This window comes from Rhinatrema bivittatum, chromosome 1 (assembly GCF_901001135.1).
Source record: "Rhinatrema bivittatum chromosome 1, aRhiBiv1.1, whole genome shotgun sequence".
NCBI classification, from domain to species: domain Eukaryota; kingdom Metazoa; phylum Chordata; class Amphibia; order Gymnophiona; family Rhinatrematidae; genus Rhinatrema; species Rhinatrema bivittatum.
The window spans coordinates 315531857-315558387 of record NC_042615.1 but is presented as its reverse complement, the minus strand read 5'-3'; positions in this window follow the sequence as shown (position 1 = coordinate 315558387).

Below are 26531 nucleotides of genomic sequence, written 5' to 3'. Positions count from 1 at the left end.
TTTCCCTAAAACTTGAAAGGTTTAATGATCCAAAGACAATGACAAACCTTTTCCGTCAGAAAAAAATCAGCAGAACCAGGGGACACGATTTGAAGCTCCAGGGAGGAAGACTCAGAACCAATGTCAGGAAGTATTTCTTCACGGAGAGGGTGGTTGATGCCTGGAATGCCCTTCCAGAGGAAGTGGTTCAATGGAGGAAGTGGTTCAACGGCAGGGGAATAAGACCAATAATTCACGCATACCCAGCATAGCTCTCTGCTTCAACGACAGGGGAGAAAGACCGATACTTCACGCATACCCAGCATAGCTCTCTGCTTTAACGGCAGGGGAGAAAGACTGATACTTCACGCATACCCAGCATAGCTCTCTGCTTCAATGGCAGGGGAGAAAGACCGATACTACCCAGCTTAGCTCTCTGCTTCAACGGCAAAGGAGAAAGACCGATACTTTACGCATACCCAGCATAGCTCTCTGCTTCAACGGCAGGGGAGAAAGACTGATACTTCACGCATACCCAGCATAGCTCACTTCTTCAACGGCAGGGGGAATGAAGTAAAGTGGATCTATATACAGACAAGAAACAAGGACTGAATTACATAGTCTTAGTAAACAAATAAGCATGGGTGTAACTTGCTTATTGCGGCGATTACTACCCCTAACTAATTAAGCTAGATATTCGCTTAGATGCAGTTCTAACACTGCTCTCTACATTAATGGTGGGGGTGGAAGGGGGCGGTTACTACCCCAAACCAAATGTGCCTGATACTTCACTTTCGATGCATATCCAGCATAGCTCTCTGCTTCAACGGCAGGGGAGAAGAAAAAAACTGATACCTCATGCATATCCAGCATAACTCCCTGCTTCAATGGCAGGGGAGAAGATAAACAACCAATAAGGGCTGTATAACATAATCTGGGTAAAAACAAATAAGCATGGGTGTAGCTTGCTTATTGCGGCGGTTACTACCCCTACTACCTCTAACTAATCAAGCTAGATATTTCACTTGGATGCAGCTCCATCACCGCTCTCTACATTAATGGCGGGGGTGGAAGGGAATTAGAACCAAGAGCTAAGAGAAACAGATAAGTATGAGAGAACAAATGAGGGAAGCTTGCTGGGCAGACTGGATGGGCCATTTGGTCTTCTTCTGCCGTCATTTCTATGTTCCTATGTTTCTAAGTAACCTTTTGGTTCTAAGAGCCAAGACTAACAGAAGTATGAGAAAAAAAAAAAAGTGCAAAACTTACTGAGCAGACTGGATGGGCCATTTGGTCTTCTTCTGCCACCATTTCTATGTTTCTATGTAAGTGGTGAAGACCAGAACTGTGAAGGACTTCAAAGGGGCATGGGATAAACACTGCGGATCCATAAAGTCTAGAGGACATGAATGAAGAGTGGGTGGCTCATGGGAATGACGGCTACTACCCGGAGATAATACCCTTATTCAATAAAAATACACACGGTTAATGTGACTCCAACATTGCTCTAAGCTTCAACGGCAAGAGGAAATGTGGAAAAAAGGATTTGCATTCACAAAAAAGCGGGGAGTAGCTTGCTTGTTACGGTGGCTACTACCCTAAACCAAATAAGCCTGATACTTTACTTTCAATGCATATCCAGCATAGCTCTCTGCTTCAATGGTAGGGGAGAAAGACTGATACTTCAAGTATATCCAGCATAGCTCTCTGCTTCAATGGCAGGGGGAAAAGACTGATACTTCAAGCATATCCAGCATAACTCTAATTCAATGGCAGAGGAGAAAGTCTGATACCTCACTTTCAATGCATATCCAGCATAACTCTCTGCTTCAACAGCAGGGGGAATGAAGAAAGGTGGATCTATATACAGACAACAACCAACTAGGACTGAATTATTTAGTCTGTGTGGGCAGGTGGGCGTGGGTATGGCTTGCTTATTGCGGCGGTTGCTTATTGTGTCTTGCTTATAATGGCGGTTGCTACCCTAACTAATTGGGCTAGATATTTCACTTAGATGCAGTTCCAACACTGCTCTCTCATTAATGGTGGGGGTGGAAGGGAAATAGAACCATAAGGTTACTAAGAGCCAAGAGTAACATAAGTATGAGAAAAAAAAAAGTGCAAAACTTGCTGGGCAGACTGGATGGACTGTTTGGTCTTCTTCTGCCGTCATTTCTATGTTTCTATGTTTCTATAAGGCCTGGATGGACAGGCACAGCATTCGAGGTCAAACCTTTGTAGAGACGTAAAGCCTGGATGGACAGGCACACCATTAGAGGTCAAGCCCTCGTAGAGATGTAAATCCTGGACGGACAGGCACAGCATTCAAGATCAAACCCTCGTAGAATTGTAAAACCTGGATGGACAGACACAGCATTCGAGGTCAAACCCTCATAGAGATGTAAATCCTGGACGGACAGGCACAGCATTCGAGGATAGAGGTCAAGCCCTTGTAGAGACATAAGGCCTGGACGGACAGGCACAGCAATCGAGGATAGAGATCAAGCCCACATAGGGACATAAGGCCTGGATTGACAGGCACAGCATTCAAGGATAGAGGTCAAGCCTTTTTAGGGACATAAGGCCTGGATGGACAGGCACAGCATTCACGGTCAAACCCTTGTAGAGACATAAAGCCTGGTCATACAGGTATAGCATTCGAGGATAGAGGTCAAGCCCTTTTGGTGACATAATTCTTGGACAGACAGGTACAGCATTCGAGGTCAAACACTTTTAGAGACATAAGGCCTGGACATACAGGCACAGCTTTAGAGGTCAAACACTCATAGAGATGTAAATCCTGGACAGACAGGCACATTATTCAAGGATAGAGGTCAAGCCCTTTTAGGGACATAAGACCTGGACTGACATGCACAGCATTCGAGGTCAGGCCCACATAGGGACATAAGGCCTGGACGGACAGGCACAGCAATCGAGGATAGAGGTCAAGCCCTCGTAGGGACGTAAATCCTGGACGGACAGGCAGGCACAGCATTAGAGGATAGAGGTCAATCCCTTTTAGGAACATAAGGCCTGGACAGACAGGCACAACATTCGAGGTCAAACCTTTGTAGAGACGTAAATCCTGGGTGGACAGGCACAGCAATCGAGGTCAAACCCTCATAGAGACTTAAATTCTGGACGGACAGGCACAGCATTAGAGGTCAAGCCCTCGTAGTGATGTAAATCTTGGATGGACAGGCACAGCATTCGAGGTCAAACCCTCGTAGAGATGTAAATCCTGGACGGACAGGAACAGCATTCGAGGTCAGGCCCTTGTAGGGACGTATGGCTTGGACAGTGGACAGACAGGCACAGTGTTTCAGGTCAGGCCCTTGTAGGGTCGTACGGCCTGCACAGTGGATGGACAGGCACAGCGTTTCAGGTCAGGTACATGTGCTGCAGTGCTTATATTATCTGGAGCATAGGAGGCAGTTGGAGCTGCTGCAAGGCTTTCAATTACTTTTATTTATCTTGCCATTCACAGGGAAAATTTGGAAACCCAAGCAAAGGCAAGTTTACTTTCAAAAACACTAGCATTTCCATCAACTCTGGTGCCAGCCTTGAGCGGTGAGGGCTCAAGATATCCCCTGTCATTGAAAATACATGTTCACTGGACACACTGGTTGGTGGACATGACAGATATCGCTGAACCACTTTGGCTAGGTGTGGCCAAACAGTGGACTTGTGTGCCCAATATGCCAGCAGATCTGTCTGCATCTCATCTGTGGGCTCTGTGAGATACCATGTCACTGACAGTTGTGCTGGTGTCTCCTTTGCTTGGGTGGCCCCAGAGTCACTCATGCCAGCTGCTTTCTCCCTAGCCTGTAGCACAGAAGATGAATCTTTATGGGCAACATGCCTTTGGTGAACTGAAGGGGAGAAGGAGGAGGTACTAGTTGTCGCTGACAGAGTGCTGCTCCTGCTTGGGCTAGCACAACTCTCTGAAGTGCACAATGTTTCCTCCTCTGCTTCACGCCTAATCTGTCTCTGCCTATGGCACTCCTCTTCATGGACTTTTGCTAACAGCAAGTCCTTCACCAATAGGACAATCGTACTGTAGGGCGAGTTTCCCTTTGATACGGTGATCACAGACTGTGGCAAGCATGTTGTGTGCTCTTCTGTTAAAGGCCTTAATCTCTCTTGCACCTGCTGCTGCAAAACGTCCAGACAATGCAGAACCTCAGCTGTCATTCCCTCTTCCTTTATAAAGGCCTCCAAATTTCCATCCAGGAAATTAACTACAGTTAATTAACTACAGTTAATTAAGTGCCACCTTGGCACTTCTGCGTTCCAGAAGTGCCAAGGTGGCACTTCTGGAACGCAGCTCCTCCGTGACATCCTTGAAGGGCTGCAGGATTTTTACCAGCTGACTCATGACTAACCAATCATGATGCCCTAGAGGATTCTGCACACCTATGTCCATTGAACCAGAAAGTTCATGAAGGGGTGTCTGCAGCTCCACTAACCTCTGCAGCATCATATAGGTGGAATTCCACCGGGTGGCAATGTCTTGAATGAGACGCTTGTGAGGCATCTCCAAATCAGTCTGCTTTTGTCGGAGAAGCTGCCCCGCCTTCACACTTCTGTGGAAGTGTGCTGCTATGTTCCTGCATTTGTGTATTAATGTATGCAGGTATTCATTCTCTTGGTGATTGGACTCCAACCCCAGAGCTGACTTCATTACCAGGTGCAGAGTGTGTGCAAAACATCGGATGTTCTTAAAGCGCCCGTTGGTTATTGCCTTAACCATGTTTGCACCATTGTCTGTGACAAAGAACCCTTTCCTGAGGATTCCTGTCTTGCTGGTGTAGTTGCCAGCCCTCCAGCATCTGTCTGATGCATGCTAGTATATTGGATGCGGTATGGGCCTGGTCCGTCAGGTGGGTGTGCAGTAAAGCCACCTCCACCCTGATACTTGTTCACTAATAGAGCTGCTGCCTGCCCCTGCCACAGCCAGGTCCCACCAGTGCGCTGTCATGGAGAGGTAAGAGTGTGCAGCAATCATGGCAGTCCAGATATTGCAGGTGAAATGCACACTCCCCTATGCCTTAGCTAGCAGCACTTGGATGCGACTGCAACACTGCTTGTACAGGCTGGGGATGACCTTTCTGCTAAATGTGGTTCTGGAGGGGACTTTGTAATTTGGAACTACAGCCTTCAGAAAATGCTTGAAACCCACATTCTCCACTATCTGCAAGGGCTGGTTATCAAGGGCAATCATTTCCCCAATGCTCCTGGTTAAAACCTTTGAGGCTACCTGCCTCCTACCCCGGGATAGCATTACTGCACTCCACCCCATTTCCTCCATGGTGGGTTGTTGCTTCTGCCACATATCAGGGGATTGCTGGCCTGCCACCTGACTGCTACAAGGGGCTGTGGGCGTGGGGTGACTCTGCTCCTTTTCAACCACTTTATGCTGCCTGGAAAAAGGGGTCCCCTGTTACTGCCACCATCCCCAGATGGCAGTACTGTTGTTGGGTGTTGCCTCTTCATATGTGTCATTCCAAAATTAGATAGATGTCCTATTTGCTTGCCTCTGCTAATAGCCCTGCCACAGTAATTACACCGAGCAAAACACGGGTCCTCTGTTACTTTAAATTGGCTCCAGATTGTAGATGTCTTTCCTGATCCTCCCTTCTGTATAGCCTTGGGGGTGGATGCTGGCACTGGAGCTGAAGTAGTGGGTGCACCCTGAGGAGCAATGTCAGGGATATTATTCACACTCTGTGCCTGCATTGACTGCTCTTCCTCCTCCTCCTCATCAGTTTCATCTCTCCCCTGCTGCACTGAAGTGGAGGCTAAGACAGGATTAACGAATCCTCCTAAAACTTCGTCAGCTATTAATTCTTCCGTTTCTGATGAGAATCCCACACAAGATGATTCTTCATCGGAATCAGAAGCAAACAGTGCCTGTGCTACATTGTCAACGCTAAGTCGAGACTGCTTTCCCACTGCTGCTTTTGGGTGTCAACATTTTGTCTTGCATGACTCAGCCTCCCCTTCCCTCACCTCCAAAACTACAGGGGCAGAAACAGGTGGTGGCGATGCATCATGTTTAGATTTCATTTTTTTTCTGGATGGAACTGCCTGCCCCTCCAAAGATTTTAGATTGCAACAGGTCTCTTTTTAATTTTAATGGGGGACTGGCACTCCCTTTTGAGGTGTCTCCTCTCCCAGTCCCAATCACCCAACCACATCTTGCTTTCCCTGATATTATGGATTTAATTTCACTGCCTACTAGGGATTTCAATCAAAGTAATTATTTCCAAATGGGGCCCACTGGGGATTTGGCATCACAGACCACCGCTGTCCCAATATACATGAGTCTGCAAAGCTGGCTGCCCACAGGCACAGTGCCTTGATGTGCACTATTGCAATGTATGTGCACACAACAAAGTGGTAACTACAAAAGAGGCCCACTGGGGATTTGGCTTCACAGAGCACCGCTGTCCCAATACACGTGAGTCTGCAAAACTGGCTGTCCACAGGCACAGTGCCTTGATGTGCACTAATGTAATGTATGTGCACACAACAAAGTGGTAACTACAAAAGAGGACCATTGGGGATTTGGCTTCACAGAGCACCGCTGTCCCAATATATGTGAGTCTGCAAAACTGCCCAGTGCCCACTATCACTGATGCCCAGTATACTGCCTTCTTTGATTAAAAGAGCACAGAGAGACAGTGAGTTCAATGAAAAGAACTCTGCAGTTAACAAAACACCCTTGTTTGGCACAGCAACAAAATCGATGAAATATCTTTTCTAATAGCAATTCTGTCAAACTAGCTAGAAATTGAATATATCTCCAACCCACAACACCCAAATGCTGCTTGCAACCGACCCCAGGGGGTAAAATAAGGAGCAAAATGCTACTGCTAGTGCTAGCAACTTCTCTCAGTGGCAGAGAGAAACTATCTCAGATCAATAAGAATATTTGCAGTAAAAAAAAAACAGGACTAGTAGCTGGCACTGCAGCCAAATGCAGCTAAATGCAGAATAAATATGTTTTTCTATTGAAGTAGCTAGCCTAGCTAGCAACTGAATACAGATTTGAGAACTCAGACTAGCTCTGAGTGCAGCCACCTTCCGCAGTCCACCTCCCCAGACCACCCCTGCAAAGAAAGTGCATGGCACGCCACGTGCTTAAGTATATAAAGTGCTGGGTCATCAGCAAAAGTGTCCCCCGACCACTGAGTGAGAGCGTGATTGGCTGCATTGCCAAAATTCTTATCACAGATATGTTGCATTCTGGTCTCTTTGTCAAACTGTGCGTCTCACACTATGACAGGGCTGTGAGGTCACTGATGATTCACAGGAAAGAGCTGGTTTTTGGCTACGGATACACCCAAATGGCGTTCTCCTATTTCAAATGGCTGCTTAGCAATCACTGCGAGCGCGCCAAAAGAATAAAACATATGATTTGTTATTCGTGGGGGATCGCGATACATGTCGTGAACCCACGAATACAACGGATATGGACCTATATGTTGCGGATTGCCAATACATTGCAAACAAATGCACACCCCTATACATTACTCTCCCACAAGACATCAGAAGTATGGAGGTACTTTAGAGTTGGGGAGGATCAGTGTTTTTCAGAATTAATTCATTGTCATTCAGCTATCAGTAGAGGGAAGAGTCTGGACCAGCATCATTTGAAAAAAAAAACCAAACCAGTTAGCCCTGATTTCAGAGGAGACCATCAGTATTATTATGCCTAGTCTGGGGACCCCATCTTCCACTCAAAGTAGCAACATTAGGAAAGCCAAAAAAGGTAAAAGTTTGTCTCCAAAGCTGAACCCTCGATTGCTTCCCCTATGAGGTGACAGACACACCCTCACATCAGCAGCAAACCGTCATGGAGCAGATGAGTTGTTTTATCGCATCATTGCCCCATAGTAAGAGGCCAGCCAGATCAAGGGTGGTGGCAGGGTGTATCAGAAAAATGATTGCACTGGATGACAAGCCCATGCAGATCATGGAGAACATGGGATTCAAGCAGCTGCTGTACCTCTTAGCCCACAGTTTCAAAATTCCCTCCCCCCCCACCCCCACACACATACACAGCAATCAATAGGTTATTCCCACCCTGCATACTCAGTGCTGAACTCATATGCAGGTGCAACTTGACAAGTGGAGGGGAGAAGCATCAATTTCACTGGTGATATCTGGATAATCCAGAATAGTATGCATGTTTACCTCTCCCTGATGGCACATTGGTGGTAGCTGGATAAGGCAAGGTCATACAGCAGCTCTAGTGTGGGTAAATTAGCAGGATACAGATGGGCTATGCTATACACCCAGGTGTTAGACATCAGCCTTTTCATTGTGAATATTTTAACAGAATAAGAAAGGTGAAGGGCTGGCATCGAGACAAGAGATACAGGACTGGTCTTGCTTTTTCATTACAGATAGTGGCTCTAACGTGAAAAAGGCAATGGTAGATATGGGCTATGAGCAGTAGCGATGTGCATCGTTTTTATGACAAATTAAAATATCGTACGATATTTCATAATTTGTCATGTATCGGGTGTCCCTGAAAATGATAGGAATGAAGAAAAATTAGTTATGTCATTTATCCCCCTTTTGAGTGGACGAGTAGCCTAGTGGTTGGAGCAGCAGGCTGAGAACCAGGGATAAAATCCCACTACCATTCCTTATGAGTTTGAGAAAATTACTTTCCATTGCCTAGGTAAAAACTTAGAGATCTATTTAGTATACCACATTATTTACCCTGGAGGGAAAATAACACGGGGTTCACTAACCGTGAGTACTGAGTATTGCAAGTTTTTGAAACCTGCAGTATTTTTCCTAGTGGTAGAGTATCATCAGGAAAAATACCACAGCAAATCAGGGTTACCATATTTTAAAAGAATCATGTGGTCCCTGTATTGCCCCAGCAGAGTTTTAAAATTAGAAAGGGGTCTAATGATATCCACTCTTTCACACTCCTGCTGTTCCCAGAGTCAAAAAATTTTCAAAATTAAAAAATGTCTGGTATTTATCCCCCACCTCCATTCCCCATGCCACTCTCCTTGTTAGCCAAAAATGTTACCACCCCCCCCCCCCCCCCCCAGCCTCTGGCCTACCTCTTCCCCTCACCTCCCAGAGCTCCATAGCACTTACTGTAATTTCAAGTGATCTAGTAGTGGTGAGCAGAGTGCTCCAGTCTGCCTCAGATTCCATTTTCCCCCTTTTATGTGATGGGGCAAATTAGTACCTGAGACTGGCTGGCTCCATTTTGTGTGCCAGGGCACATGGAGGCCTACGGGATTATCTGCTCACCACCACAAGAACATTAGGAAGTAACAGTTAATGATCCAGGATTCCTGGGAGGGTGAAATTCGAGATAGGACCACGGGATATGGCATTACCTTTTTTGACAAAAAAGGGAGGGGCTTGAGGGATTAGGGTAGGGCTAAACACAGGCCACTTTTTTCCTATTTTTGAAACTTTTGCCACCTCAGAGGGTAGCGGGGGGCTGATCTCACTAGATCCCCGCAGATTTCTATGCTCAGGCCAGTGAGCACGATAGAGGGTCACATATCCCTTTAAGAAACATTGCTGGAGCATCAGGACATGTTTTTGCATCCCAGTGATCTCGGAGAAAGTTAGCTACACCTCTTGAGAGTTCATGCAACTGTTGTTGGTGCCCTCTTTTGAAGCCTTGGCATGTTCTTCCCACTCTTGCTGCTTCTTTGCTCCTCTGACAGTGCCTTGGAGAAATCCTGCCATCGCTGGTGCCCCTTTGCCTCTTTACAGTGCCTTAGGCTAGCTATTTATGCCACTTTTGGTGTCACGTTGACATAGGCTTGATGCGTTGGCATGTCTTCACCCTTCTGATGATATCTACCTACCAGTTCAATTAGAAATGATTACAAAATCCAAATTTTGGAGCCCAAAATAGATTGCAATTAATCCCCCCATTTTCTTTAATGGTAAACAAATATATGAATAAAACAAATGACATTTCTTTTTTGATGGAAACTAACGAAACAAATGGAGGTGGCTTAATATTGATTTAATTTATATGGCCTTATTTGCATGTATTTCAAATCATTTACATAGCTGCTGGGTTTGTTCATGGTAGATAAGACGTTTACCGCACAGCAATTAATAGCTTACTAAATCATCCTCCTAGTTAGCAAATGGAAGTACGTGGGCTCTTGCCTCTTTTTGTAGTTCAAAAATATTTTTATAGCTAGATTGCATGCACACATCATAACCCCTTTTGCACCTGCATATAACCTGTCTAAACCTTTCAGAATCTCTCCCTGGGGAATAATTTTGAAAGGAATATAGGTGCTCATCGATGGAGTTAGTTGCTTAGATCCTTGGGTTAGAACACTGGCCTGGGAGCAGCAGCTAAATGTAAGTGTGCTGTTTCACAGTGCAGCAATATTTAGAAACTGAAAAACTGTATATTCCGGTAGAGGGGATTAGACTGGATGACTATTTAATTTTCAAACATACATACCTAATTCTAGCACATAACTGACGTACAGAAACAGATGCAAAGTAGTATGAGGAGAATAATTTTCAAAGTAATTTGCTTGCCAAATAGTGATTTACTTTTCCAATTTGGCTGTCGGAAAATTGCCCTTCCTCAATGTACATACTTTTAGAGAAGGCATTGCCAAGGGTGTGTTTAGGCCGGGGGAGGTAAATAATGCACATAGATAGTAATTTCCATAAAAAAAAGACACCAGCAGATAAAAGCCAGTGAAAATGTTTGTTGGTACTTTGTAACTTTAGCAATTTCCCACGTGAAATTGTGTGTACAATCGATGTAAAATACGCAGGTTTGAAGTACCCTCAGACTTTGTCTCAATGCGAACAGTTTGAATGTTTTCCACACAGCAAAAACCTTGAACACTTTATTAGCTAAAAATATAGATTTCACAAAAAAAAAAAAGCATCTATTTACATACTGTATAAACTCCTCAAGGAATTATTTCACACATCAGCGTATCAGATGAATGTCTGCTGTCTGACTGTGTTCTGTTTTAGCATGTCCAGAATTATTGCCACTTTCAAACTGTTAAAATGGCTACCTGCTGCTTGGATCCTGCAAGACAATAAGGTGATTATAATACATGTGAGAGAAATCAGCACTATAGGCCATAAGAGTACAGGAGGAGAGGGGTTTTCAGAAAAGCAAGATGGAGTAAGTCAGTTAAGAGCTTAAAAATATTAATAGCTAGAATTTTTTTCTGCAAATTTTTGTGTTGTCTCAATCCTTGCCAGTAGATAATGCACAAATATGTTTACACATATGTCTAGTACATAAAGGAGCAATGGCATTATCATCTACCAGTAATTGCCTTAGCCAGAAGAAAAGATTTGTGTTATCTAGGTCACTAATGTCCCTTCAAGGACAAAACATAATCATAGCTTGCTTTCAGAGAGTAAAATATTAAAAAGAATATATAAAGTAGTCAGAGAACACAGATAAGTAGAAATGCCCTTCCTTGTGTTTAGATGCATACACAAACCATTTGCTTCCTCACTTCTTTTCTGCAGCTTGGTATGTTGTCTCAGTGTTTTTGTAAGTAGTAGCAGGTTTTGTCAGCAAGTGGCAAGGGAAGCAATTGCACAAGAGAGCAGAAGAAAAAAAAACCTCCTCCCACTCTATTGTCACCACAGAAAATTAGTCCTGATTCAGAACATCTAAAGTGTTCAAACCAGAAAGCATCAATGGCATTAGATAAACAACAACTCAAGAACACCAGGGTCAGTTCACTTTTGGAGATTTGGGCCTCCGCTTATCCAACAGTGACTGAATATTGTGTTTTCTGAAATATTTAGGGGCTAATGCAATAAAGTGTGCTTAATGTAGTGCACAGGTTTACCCATGGTTGGATGTGCGTTTTGGACGTGCTAGACTAGCACTCGATCCAATAAGGAGATTAGCGCATCCAAAATGCATGTCCACACAACTGCACAGCCGATAGCGCTCGTCACATGTACAGTCCATGTAAATGAGGCTATTAGCTATCTCCCCCCCCCCAACAAAATGCAGAAAATCACTGGACACTCAACACACACTTTTTAACGTGGAATATTTAACTCCAGCTTCAGATCTGTCGTTAAATCAATCTACGAGTCAAGGGCTCAGGAGAAATTTAAAAAATACTGTCCTGTGTGGTTCTTACCTTTATCCTTTATTGCTTGCGATGTTTAAGATTGCAGGTATAATGTAACGGCTTGATGAAAAAAAAATTCTGGACACATAATAGACATGCACAAGAAACACATTCCAGGCCGATTTCACCCCTTGCTATTGTACGTGTATATTTGGTGTCAAGAAATCAACCTGATGCGGGATAAAACAGATGATCGTACTGAACACCTGTTGCGATTGTAGGCACACAGCCACGTCTCCTTGGCGCCTGATGCATTTGAGGGCTAAGGACACATAATTCTTTCTTAGCATGACCTTTTTAATGCAGCAGTTCATTAAAATATAGCATTGGTCGCCCAGGAGAGGTGGCTCTGTGCATGTTAGGAAAATGGGCGCTCAGTATGAGCATCCATTTTAATGCACATCTTATTGCATCGCCCTGCCAATGTGGTAAAAGGGATATCTGGCTTTTACCTCTGTGGTTTAGGGACACTCAAATAATTATTAAAGGAGGACAAAAATCTAGTCCTAAATAAGTCCAAAACCGAACTGCTCATCATTTCAACCGACCATCCTGACTCCTCGCTTCAGCCTCCTCATACAGCCAAAATCTCTCATGCTAGAGACCTCGGAGTAATCCTTGACAATCGCTTAAATTAAAGAAATCCATTAACAACACAACAAAGGACGGATTCTACAAACTGCAAGTCCTAAAAAGGCTTAAACCCCTCCTGTTTTTCCATGACTTCAGGACTGTCCTCCAAACCACACTCTTTGCCAAGATTGACTACTGCAACTCACTTCTTCTGGGGCTTCCACTCTCATCCACAAAACCATTGCAGATGCTCCAGAATGCAGCAGCTAGAGTCTTGTCCAATACAAATCACAGAGATCACATCTCCCCCATCTTAAAGAACCTACATTGGCTGCCAATAAACTATCAAATCTTACACAAATCCCTTACCATAATCCACAAAACGATCCACAAACAACACCCGTTGGACCTCCAATTCCCCCTCAAACTTCATTCCTCATCCAGACCCATCAGAGAATCATACAAAGGATCTCTCCATGTACCTCCTAACAAAACTTCACGCCTCACCGCAACCAAAGAAAGAGCATTCTCGATAGCAGGTCCCTCTATTTGGAACAATTTACCTCCAGACCTCAGACAGGAACCCTGCCTACAAACATTTCGAAAAAAACTTAAAACCTGGCTATTTAGCCAAGCTTTCCCTTAATCTATTCACTTTCAGAACTCCACATCTCAAACCTACAGGACAATTTACATAGTGATACCCTTTTTAGCACAATGGTTATCCCTCTGTCTTTCTCTTTCTTCTATTCCCAAGTTCGATCTCCTTGTTATATGTAACTTTTTACCTCCTCTGATTATTTTATTGTTAAATGATTGATAACAATGTTTTTTTTTCCCCTTGTTCCATGTAAACCGATTTGATATGACCCCTGTCATGAAGGTCGGTATATAAAAGAAAGAAATAAATAAATAAATAAATAAATAAATAAATAAAGATATTTGGAGCATGTAGGATATGCAGCCAATTAATAATCACTATTATTTGGCTCAACACCATCCCCATATACTTATTCCACCAAGATAAACAGATTTTATTCAGCTCCCTGAGTCTTCTGCCATAAAAATATTTATTCCTGTCCAGACGAGAAGTAATATCCAGTTGCCTCCTTTTTGAGTACATAAGAACATAAGAACATAAGAAAATGCCATACTGGGTCAGACCAGGGGTCCATCAAGCACAGCATCCTGTTTCTAACAGTGGCCAATCCAGGCCATAAGAACCTGGCAAGTACCCAAAAACTAAGTCTATTCCATGTTACCATTGCTAATGGCAGTGGCTATTCTCTAAGTGAACTTAATAGCAGGTAATGGACTTCTCCTCCAAGAACTTATCCAATCCTTTTTTAAACACCGCTATACTAACTGCACTAACCACATCCTCTAGCAATAAATTCCAGAGTTTAATTGTGCGTTGAGTAAAAAAGAACTTTCTCCGATTAGTTTTAAATGTGTCCCATGATAACTTCATGGAGTGCCACCTAGTCTTTCTACTATCCAAAAGAGTAAATAACTGATTCACATCTACCCGTTCTAGACTTCTCATAATTTTAAACATCTCTATCATATCCCCCCTCAGCCGTCTCTTCTCTAAGCTGAAAAGTCCTAACCTCTTTAGTCTTTCCTCATAGGGGAGCTGTTCCATTCCCCTTATCATTTTGGTAGCCCTTCTCTGTACCTTCTCCATTGCAATTATATCTTTTTTGAGATACGGCGACCAGTATTGTACACAGTATTCAAGGTGCGGTCTCATCATGGAGCGATACAGAGGCATTATGACATTTTCTGTTTTATTCACCATTCCCTTTCTAATAATTCCCAACATTCTGTTTGCTTTTTTGACTGCCGCAGCACACTGAACCGACGATTTCAATGTGTTATCCACTATGACGCCTAGATCTCTTTCTTGGGTTGTAGCACCTAATATGGAACCCAACATTGTGTAATTATAGCATGGGTTATTTTTCCCTATATGCATCACCTTGCACTTATCCACATTAAATTTCATCTGCCATTTGGATGCCCAATTTTCCAGTCTCACAAGGTCTTCCTGCAATTTATCACAATCTGCTTGTGATTTAACTACTCTGAACAGTTTTGTATCATCTGCAAATCTGATTATCTCACTCGTCGTATTTCTTTCCAGATCATTTATAAATATATTGAAAAGCATGGGTCCTAATACAGATCCCCCTGAGGCACTCCACTGTCCACTCCCTTCCACTGAGAAAATTGTCCATTTAATCCTACTCTCTGTTTCCTGTCTTTTAGCCAGTTTGCAATAGAGATGTGAATCGTGTGATCGATCGTCTTAACGATCGATTTTGGCTGGGGGGGGAGGGAATCTGATCGTCGCGGTTTTGTTTTTTTTAAAATCGTTTAAATCGTAAATCGGGGGAGGGAGGGAAAACTGGCACACTAAAACAACCCTAAAACCCACCACGACCCTTTAAAATAAATCCCCCACTCTCCCGAGCCCCCCCAAATGTTTTAAATTACCTGGGGTCCAGTGGGGGGGTCCCGGTGTGATCTTCCACACTCGGGTCACGGCTGCGTTAATAGAAATGGCGCCGGCACTACCTTTGCCCTGTCATATGACAGGGCAAAGGTAGCGCCGGCGCCATTTTGGTTCCTGTCTCCCGACGTCACGAGCGCAGGAGATCGCTCCCGGACCCCCGCTGGACCCCCAGGGACTTTTGGCCAGCTTGGGGGGGGGCCTCCTGACCCCCACAAGACTTGCCAAAAGTCCAGCGGGGGTCTGGGAGCGACCTCCCTGCACTCGGGCCGTATTGCAAATGGCGCCGGCCGTATTGCCTTATTGCAAAATGGTGCTGTATGGCGCCGTATGGTGCCGTATGCAAAATGGCGGCTGAATGGCCGGCGCCATTTTGCAATATGGCAATACGGCCATACTGCCATACTGCCAAAATCGATCATTAAGACGAGCGATCACACGATTCACATCCCTGGAGTTTAATCTGTTTCATCCCTCCCCCTTCCCCAAAATCCTGGGGGAGATGGCTTGGAAAGGAGGCTATATCGAGGTTCTTTTTGAAGATAGTATTCAGGGTTCTGTGACCAACATTGTCCAAAGCACAGAAGGGTAACACAATCAGAGTATACACACGCACACACATACATTCACACACACACACAAAGGGATAGAGGGAACACACACTTTGGAAAAATGTGACCAAGTGACAGCCACAAAACAAGACAAGAGAACAAAGCATGTGCATACTGGCATAATACAGATATACCAACTGAACAGACACTTGTGAATACATAGACAAGGTACCTAATATATGACTGACATGAACAGAGAGATATTTGGAGTTTTAATTTTTCCATCCAATCACAACAGGTCATTCAGATCATTTTAGTCCTGAGAAACATTAATACCCATGAGGGTACTCTTGCCAGGACTCTCCTGGTAATCAGAGGCAGGATGCCCTACTCCATCCCCTGTGAAAGACGTGCCACTAAAGCAGCGAGCCACCTGCCCACCCAAAGCTTTCCTGAGCCAATTTCAGCACACCACCATGATGGAAGAAATGTTTCCTTTGGGGACCGTGGCCATCCCGAATGTGTTACCAAAGGTGGATTCGCTGCCCCGGACCAACCTATCGTCCTGCCAAGTTGAATTCTCTGGGCAGACTGCCATGCCCCCCCCCCCCCCCCCCCCCCCCATTTACCTCTTAAGAGTTTCACGCCCTATTGAACTCTCTCTTCAAAGTTCTTTTCAACTTTCCCTGATGTTACTTGGTGACATTTTGGTCTCGTGTCGTGCTGGTATTTAGCTTTAGAAGGAGTTTGACAATCTCTTTGGGCTGCATTCCCAAACAACTTGACTCTGAGAAGACCTTGTCCCAGAGCACCTGGGGCCACTACCGGCCTTCCAGGGGCTGAGCCTCGATCAGAAGGACTTGGGCCCCTAAGTGATGCTGGGGAGGCAGTCTTCTGTATGCTACATTTCCCATGCCTGCCAGACAGGCAGGGATTCAATGTTAGGCTCTTCCCTCTTCCCTCGCCGTTTACTGAAGGAATTCTGGTTAGTTTCTTTTCCTCCACTTAGTAATATTCTTAAATTCAGCAGGTCGCCATGTGGAATTACTTTGTCTGGATTATGACTTACTCCTATGCTTGGGGAGGGAAGTACCAAATGAGAAATTATATTCACTAAAATGATTTATCTTCAGGTTTGTAGCCTGAGTGGGGAATGAGACAGGGTCCCAATCATCTCAATACCACAATTCTGTGCCCTCTCACTTGTTGCACCACAGACCAGATGAACTCATCACACCAGACTAAAAGAGTAATTAACCCTTTTACTATTATTTTATAGAAATGTGATTCGGCCGAACCTTTCTGTTCGGCTTTTGTTATCGGCCCGCCATGGGAAATTGTGTTTTCCCGTGGTTTTGGCTGATTTTATTTCGTCTGCCCCCTGAAATGAAGCCCGAAACCCAGGGGGGCAGATGGGGGTTGTAAAAAAAACCCAAAAAATACCCAAACCTACCCCAACCCCAACCCTTCAAATTTAATTAATTGCTACCCCCTACCCTCCCGACCCCCCAAGACTTGCCTGACTGACCCCCCAGGACTTACCAAAAGTCCCTGGTGGTCCAGCAGGGGTCCCGGGAGAGATCTTCCGCTCCATGGCCGTCGGCTGCCAGTTAAGATGAGATACTGACTCTATGACAAAAGGCAAAGACATAAATCTTCTCCCTCCTCTGCAAAATTTAGATTACTTAACTCAGTCTCTTTGGAGAGTGATCCAGCCACATACTTATGGGACTGGATCACTCTGGAAAGGAAGTCACTCAGTGTCAAAGTCTCTAAGCTCCTGGATGCTCTGTCCTTTGTTGGGATTTTACATGTAGCTCGGCTATGAAGCAAGAACAGCTATCTGTCTCTCTATTTCCTTGGAGCACAGTCCTCGGAGCACAATCAGTTCTTCTCCTGAAGACCTAATAAATAATTAGGTCTTCAGGAGAAGAACTGATTGAAGGGCTTCCAGATACACTCCTCTCTTCCTGGCTCTGACTCCAACTCCTGGCTGTCCCCACACCACACAGACAGAACCAAAGTGTGCCTTTTATACCTTAATTGGTCTCCCAGCATTCCTTTGGTTTCCTTCTCTGATGGCTTTATAGTGCTGCTGTCTGGGCAGGCTAAACAATACAGTCCTTTTCTGAACTTGTTAACACTGTGAGTGCTCGATGCTGGTTCTTTCAGAACATTTGTCATTCATAGAAGAGCACACAGAGGTTTTGACTTATTTTTATATTCCTTCAACTTGGCAGCAGTGGCTTGCAGTCTCACCATTTTTGGAAGGTACAAAATATATCATTCATATCCAGATGCAACTTGGTTCACATTGTAAGACTCCAATACATTATAAGCTCATGGGGGCAGAAACCTGGTTTATAGTAGCTTATTACACTTGGATCAGGATTAAGGTGGCAATGAGTTGGCCTGAAATATATAAAAGTAGAAGACACTTATTACTGTACTGAGTCCAACAACTGCAAAGAAAAGTATTAGTCTATAAAAACATGAAAATATTAGAGATGAGCTTAGTTTTTTTGTATCAGGACATATTTTGGTTTGGGCGCTTCGTTGAAAATTTTGTTTTTCAACGGATCATTTTTTGTCAGCACAGATCGGGAAAATGAGTCGGAAAACGAATCGGAAAAAAAAAATTGGGCAAGAAAAATAGAATCGGAAAAAACCACCCCAACCCTTCAATTTTACTTTCCTACAAACCCCCCACCATCCTGATCCCTCCCCAAGACTTACTAAAAGCCCTGGTGGTCCAGCAGGGTCCCGCGAGCGACCTCTCCCTCCGGGCCGTCAGGCTGTTGGGCCTGCTACGAATCAAAATGGTGCCAATGGCCCTTTGCCCTTACGATGTCACAGGGGCTACTGGTGCCATTGGTCGGTCCCTGTCACATGGTAGGAGCAATGGACGGCCAGCGCCATCTTGTGCTCCTATCATGTGACAGGGGCCAACCAATGGCACCGGTTGCCCCTGTGACATAGTAGGGGCAAAGGCTATCAGTGCCATTTTAAATACTGGCAGCCGATGGACCCCCGCTAGACCACCAGGGACTTTTGGAAAATGTGCCCCTCCCCCCCCCCCCCCCCCCCCACTAAACCGAAAAACACATTTTCCCCGAAGTTCGGGGAAAATCCATTTCATGGTTCCCCGAACCACTATGAATTTCGTTGAAATTGCCTAATTCGTGATAAACAAATGCACATCTCTAGAAAATATAGGCAACCACACAGCTGAGTTTTCCTGTTAGGCTGAGATGACAGAATTAAATAGCATCTGGATTTGTCAACATGCTAAAAATATAGTAATGCATAAGAATCTGGAATATCCAAATGTGAAATTTGATCATATTGAGTCAATTTTCAGTTTGAATTTTCAGTCATAGAAACATAGAAATGACAGCAGAAGAAGACCAAACGGCCCATCCAGTCTGCCCAGCAAGGTTCACACTTTTTTTTTCTCATACTAATGTTTCTCTTGGCTCTTATTAACCTTTTGGTTCTATTTCCCTTCCACCCCTACCATTAATGTAGAGAGCAGTGTTGGAACTGCATCTAAGTGAAATATCTAGCTTAATTAGTTAGGGGTAGTAACTGCTAGGGATGTGAATCATTTTTTGACGATTTAAAATATTGTCTGATATTTTTTAAATCGTCAAAAATCGTTAAAGAGTGCGATACAATAGAAATTCCCCCGATTTATCGTGAAAAATCGTTAGTCGGGTTTGTGTCCACTAACAGGAGTTATTTGGGGGGCGGGAAAACTGGCACACCAAAACAACCCCTAAACCCACCCCGACCCTTTAAAACTAATCCCTTACCTTGCCCCACCCTCCCAAACCCCCCCAAAACATTTTAAAATCACCTGGTGGTCCAGTGGAAGCCCCGGGACCGATCGCCGGCCATCCAGTGCTCCTACCATGTGACAGGGGCTGGCCAATGGCACGAATACCCTGTCACATGGTAAGGGTAAAGGGCCATCAGCGCCAGTTTTAATAGCACAGCCGACGGCCCGAGAGTGGGAAATTGCTCCCCGCTCCCCCACTGGACCACCAGGTAATTTTAAAATGTTTTTTTGGGGGGTCGGGAGAGTGGAGGAGGCTAAGGGGTCAGTTTTAAAGGGTCAGGGTGGGTTTTTTGTTTATCAGATCGGGCGCAGCCGATAAACAAAAAACCAATCAGGCCGGACGATAAAAATTATAAGATTTGAATCGGAACCGGAACCGAACCGATTCCGGTTCCGATTCACATCTCTAGTAACCGCCGCAATAAGCAAGCTACACCCATGCTTATTTGTTTACCCAGACTATGTTATTCAGTCCTTGTTGTTTGTTGTCTGTATATAGATCCACTTTTCTTCATTTCCCCTGCCATTGAAGCAGAGAGCTATGCTGGGTATGTGTGAAGTATTGGTCTTTCTCCCATCTGAACCAAAGGGTAGTAGTCTGCTGAAAATTTGGAATCTGTTTCAGCTCATTCGGTTTGGTCCTATTAAAGTCTAAGGGGATCCAAATTCAGACAGAATGGAGCTGGTTGGGGATGGAACAAGAGAAGATCAAATCCAATCATATTTCAGCACTTTTTGAACATGCCAACTTTAACTGGACCTTAACTGGACAAATCTCTTTAAATATGGACCCCCTTACACTTTGAGTAGCCAATAATAATTTTGTTTTCAGCCATAACTGTTGGATCTCAGACAGAGAGAAGGCAGAGATTATGAAGCTCCTTATTTCAAAGTTACAGAGTTAAAGAAACAACTTAGACTTAGAAGAGAAAGCAAGATATGTTCTTACAGTCACTGTCTCCTAACTGTGCTGCTAGCAGTAGGAGAAATACTAATTTCTAGGGATGTGATTCGTTTTTTGATGATTTAAAATATCGTCCGATATATTTTAAATCGTCAAAAATCGTTAGAGTCGATATTTAATAGGAATTCCCCCGATTTATCGTCAAAAATCGTAAATCAGGGGAAGGGGGAGGGCGGGAAAACCGGCACACTAAAACATCCCTAAAACCCACCCCGACCCTTTAAAATAAATCCCCCACCCTCCCGACCCCCCCCCCATGTCTTAAATTACCTGGGGTCCAGTGGGGGGGTCCCGTTGTGATATTCCACTCTCGGGCCACGGGTGCGTTGATACAAAATGGCGCCGGCCATATGGCCGGCGCCATTTTTCATTACAGCAACACGATTTGAGTGCAGGAGGTCATTCCCGGACCCCCGCTGGACTTTTGGCAAGTCTTGTGGGGGTCAGGAGGGCCCCCTAATCTGGCCAAAAGTCTCTGGGGGTCCAGCGGGGGTCCGGGAGCAATCTCCTGCACTCGTGACGTCGGGTGACAGGAACCAAAATGGCGCTGGCGCTACCTTTGCCCTGTCATATGGTAAGGGCAAAGGGCCACCGGCGCCATTTCTTTTAACGCAGCCGTGGCCCGAGAGCGGGAGATCGCGCCGGGACCCCCCACTGGACCCCAGGTAATTTAAAACATTTTGGGAGGCTTCGGGAGGGTGGGGGATTTATTTTAAAGAGTCGGGGTGGGTTTTAGGGTGCCGGTTTTCCCACCCTCCCCCGATTTACGATTTTTTGACATTAAATTGGGGGAGTTGTTATTGTATCGCGGCTCTAACGATTTTTGACGATTTAAAATATATCTGACCATTGTTTTAAATCGTCAAAAAACGATTCACATGCCTAGTTGCCGCATCTCAAAAAAGATATAGTTGCACTGGAGAAATTGGAGAGAAGGGCGACTAAAATGATAAGGGTCATGGAACAGCTCCCCTATGAGGGAAGGCTAAAAAGGTTTGGACTGTTCAGCTTGGAGAAAAGACAGCTGAGGGGGGATATGATAGAGAATTACAAAACCATGAAAGGACTTGAATAGGTTAATGTAAATAGGTTATTTACTCTCGCAGATAATAGAAGGACTCTGGGGCACTCCATGAAGTAGCAAGTACTCATTAAAAAAAAAAAAATCGAAGAAAATTATTTTTTAACTCTACACATAATTAAGCTCTGGAATTCATTGCCAAAGGATGTTGTTATGGCAGTTAGTGTAATTGGGTTTAAAAAAAGTTTGGATAAGTTCCTGGAAGAGAAGTCCATAAATTGCTTTTAATCTATAAGGAATAGCAGCTTGGGATATATTTAATGTTTGGGTTTTTGCCAGGTACTTGTGACTTGGATTGGCCACTGTTGGAAACAGGATGATGAGCTTGATGGACCCTTGGCCTGACCCAGTATGGCTTGTTCTTATGGAAGGAGGGAGACATAGAAGGATTGGAAATGAAAAAGTAGAATAGAAAAAGGAAGGAGGGAGGTAATGAGTGGGGAAGTAGGGCAATATGAGAATGATGCAGCAGCAGAGAGGGTAGGAGGAGAAGTATGTAGAAGGTAGTGAAGAGACGTGTGTGAGGGGAGATGAGATCAGGGTAGGAGTGATGTGGAAGGGGAATATTGGAGGTAACATAAGAGATAAAAGAATGAATGAATGGGAGGTTGATGAAAGCCTGGGAGGAGAGGAAACTGGAGGGCTGAGAGTTAGGGAGACAGAGGCAAGAAGAGCAGACGAAGGAAAAAGGGAAGGGAGATGGTGAGTAACAAATGTAGAAGATGGAGGAATTTGACCTGATGTATGTGAGGAAAGGTGGCAAAAAGTGAAGCAGTGATCAGGGAGAAAAGAGAGGCATAGAAGAGATAGAGAAAACTAACATGAAAATATGAAAGATTTGAAAGAAACAGATGAGAGGGAAAGGAAAGGTGGATAAGAGACACGTGGAAGTCTGCAGGACTCCCTGCATTGAATCCTGTTTCAGCATACTACTGATGAACTCAACTTTTCCAGCTGCCAGTCAGTAGTGGTATCTCCACTTCTCCACATGTCATCTGGTGGTGGTGGTGGTGGTGGTGGGGTGGAGAGGGGTCCACTTAAGCATCCTCCCCAATGAGAGAAGAGAAGACTGCTCCCCTCCTGCAGAGACTTCATGGAAGGCTGGAGGAGCCCTGGACCGAGTCCTGTTCCAGCTAGCTGAGAGTACTGATCTGCAGGGGTTTGGAACAAATTGTCTTCTGGTTCTTTCATTGGGCAACAATTTGCTTTTGCTCTCTCAGACTGTCATCTATATTGTTTTGTTGTTATTTTAATTTATTTTAACAAAACTGAAAATTTAACTTACAATACAGTGGGTTGTTTTTTTGTTTGTTTGTTTGTTTTTATTTTCTACTAAACTTAATGGTAGCTAACACTGTTTCAGTCTTTTCTGCCCACAGGTCATGTGACTACAGTACTCATTCTGTACATGTCATGTTCTTATCATCCCTTGTACAGCTATGATAGTGTTTGTCAATCCTGTGCTTTCTTAAATTCTCTGAGCATGTCTAGCTAAAGAAAAGTGAGCTTTACATATTAGCAGCAGGCACATATACAGCTATAATGAAAACATCTTCTTAATTCATTTCTCCTAGCCTTCAGCAGTTAGTTTCTGCAGGGCTTATTTCAAAGGATAGACTGCAGAGAGAGAGGATCAATTAATCTGCTAAATGAATTTTAAAATCCATTCGCAATACTGTTGATAGTCTCAGACCCCCTCCCTGTGTTTGGTAATTACCTCAATATTTCCTCTACACATGCTTAAATGGCTTCCACTTGGGCTTCCTGTGAAGAAGAGCGCTCCCTTAGCCGATCTGAGGCATGAGAGCAAGGCTTCTTGCCTTATCGCTCTGCCTCATTCCGTCTGCGGCCAGCGGGGGTTCGCCTAATCACTGTTATTGGGAGAGCAGCTGAACTGTCTGGGGGGACGCAGATAGATGTGACACCAAAGGAGAGTTGGGCTTGCCGACAGTGCACGTACCACATAAAACCCATCATGCCTTACTTTTCCAGTTTCAAAGGAAGAAGAGACTTGATAACTTGAGACTTGTTCATTAATTACACAAATGCAGCAATCAAAATTAATATCAGCATTCACAAAGACAGGGGGATTTAAATCAGTGTTGCACTGCCAGCTTTTAGAGAATGTGTAGAAGTCTCAGGGAGACTGAAGGGAGAAGGAATAAATGGAATGAGAGAAAGAAAGTGAGAATGAGTGAAATGATACTTAAACAAGGTGCTGTCTAAGAAATGGAATTAATACCATGGGGAAAAAATGTTGTGAAGTTTCAAGCTGTGAAAGAGCTTCAGAATAAACTCAAACGTCAGATTGATTTTTCTTCAACTCTGTAGTCAGTACATTTGTTAAAAGAGAAGTAAGATCTTTTACTATAAAAGTAAAAGACAAATTTATAAACAAGAGAAAAACATATGTTGTGATTATTTACCTTTTACCTTATACAATGAGTGACTTTCTTAGTACTTTGAGTTGAATAAATCTAATACACAGTGAGGGTAAGAATAACTATCGGGCCGATATAGTACAGTGCGCTCCGACAGCGCACTGTTAACCCGCCATTGGATGTGCGTTTTCCCTTACTCCTTATTCAGTAAGGGGCCGAAAACGCGCGTCCAACCCGCCGAACCTAATAGCGCCCTCAACATGCAAATGCATGTTGATGGCCCTATTAGGTATTCCTGCGCGATTCAGAAAACAAAATGTGCAGCCAAGCTGCACATTTTGCTTTCAGAAATTAGCGCCTACCCAAAGATAGGTGCTAATTTCTTTGAGCACCGGGAAAGTGCACAGAAAAGCAGTAAAAACTGCTTTTCTGTGCACTCTCCAACTTAATATCATGGCGATATTAAGTCAGAGGTCCCGAAGGGTAAAAAAAGTAAAAAAAAAAAAGAAAAAAAAATTTGAAGTCGGCCCATGGCTGTTGGGTCGAAAACCGGACGCTCAATTTTGCCGGCGTCCGGTTTCCGAGCCCATGGCTGTCAGCGGGCTCGAGAACCGAAGCCGGCAAAATTGAGCTTCAGCTGTCAAACCCGCTGACAGCCGCCGCTCCGGGCCAAAAGGTGGTGCTAGGGATGCATTAGTGTCCCTAGTGCCTCCTTTTGCCTGTTTCTACCACCGGACCTCATTTAAATACAGAATCGTGCACACAGGCGAGTGGCCTGTGTGCGTGCCAGGAGAGCGGGCGTTTGCCCTCTCTCCCGCAGACTTTACTGAATCGGCCCGTATGTGCATTTAGGTAAAGTCTATACTCCCTTTATGTCCTGGGCTGGACATTGTCTCGTCTCTTGCCCTCCACCTTTCATTGCTATCTTCATGGGTTTTTTTGACTCAAGACCTGACCGAGATATTGAGAGTGAGGGAGGGCAGATGGGCAGGTACCATGATAACCACATTCTTTCTTCTATGTATTCGTAAACTCTTCCCTAACGTGAGGCTTTTGCAGACATCTGTCAGTGTATGCAACAGTAATGGAGAGTAAATAACAGATATGTTACAGATAAAATGAGGAGCTGGATAATGTGAAATATAACTGAAATATTTAGTAAATGTCAATATGAACTGAAAAATATAGTGCATAATGTTCAAAATATATAAATTTCCTATTTTACCTGTAACACACAGATACAAAGAAATTGATGGTTAAATTTATAATATTTAGGGACCTTTGTTGTCAATTATTTTCTTTTTCCTGCTAATTTATCAGTAGTTATTTTAAGAAACAAAAATGGGAGAAAATCAGTGGAGAAAATGAATCATGAATAAAACAAAATGAATCCATGCAGGCAGTTTTTTTTTTTTTTTTTGCCCCTTGAGGCCTGTTCACTATTCATCTATTCTGTGTTTTTGTAAAAACATCTTGATGAATTAGGTCAACCTTAAGGTACCATAGGTGAAACAAATACTTTGGCTATGAGAAATTACCCACATCAGAAATACTGATTGGTTTACATGAATAAGCTAACTCAGTTTAAATTACTGCTGTTGATTTCAAAGGCATTTATCAGAATAACTTTTGAGTTATCTGTTTAAAATGCCAGGGTTTGAATATCAGCTGCCCTTATATATTATCCAGCTAAAATTTAGCAGGATAACATAGGGACATTTCAGAAGCATTCTGTGGCAGAGAAGAGTTAGCCAAATAAATTATTCTGTTAACTCTAAATATGACCATTATCAGTTCTAAAGTTATCCAGGAATATGTTCCTGGATAACTATGGAGTTAACTTGGCTCTATTCAAAAGAAAATAGTTGGTTAAGCGGTGACCTCCTATTAAAGAAAAACACAACAACAACAACAACAACAACCACTCTAATGGCACAAAAATATGATCTCGCTATTCCAAGCCTTCCTACCCCCCCCCCCAAGCTCCTCCAAACATTACCTAAAAGAGTGAATTGGTATGGCGCAGTGTAGTATTCTGAGAGAAGCACTGGTAGCTTCCAGCATTACTATCAGAGCAACAATGGAAGCCACCAGGAGCAATACAAGATTACTGTGATACTGGTGGCCAGAGGGGTTTGGCAGGATGCCAGGTAGGTAGGAGTGTCGGGGGGGAGAGAGGTACTGATAAGGTGCCGGAAATACGTTTCTTAACAAATGAGGGGAGGAAATGGGGGAGGGGGGATGATAGACCCACATACCAATTTAGGCCTGGATTTTCTAAGGTCGCAGACCTTAGAGAATCCGGCGCTAAGAGGGGGTGGAGGGGCGAAGTGGGGGCCGCGCCTGCGAAAGCCGGCAGCGATCGCACCGCCGCGGTTCTGTTGCTTCCGGTTTTCGCACCCAATAGCGCCACTGTAAAAGGTGCTGCTGTTGGGTGCGCTACTGGCAGCGAAAAGGGTTCTTACCTTTTCATGGCCAGCGATCTTTCCGCCGCGTC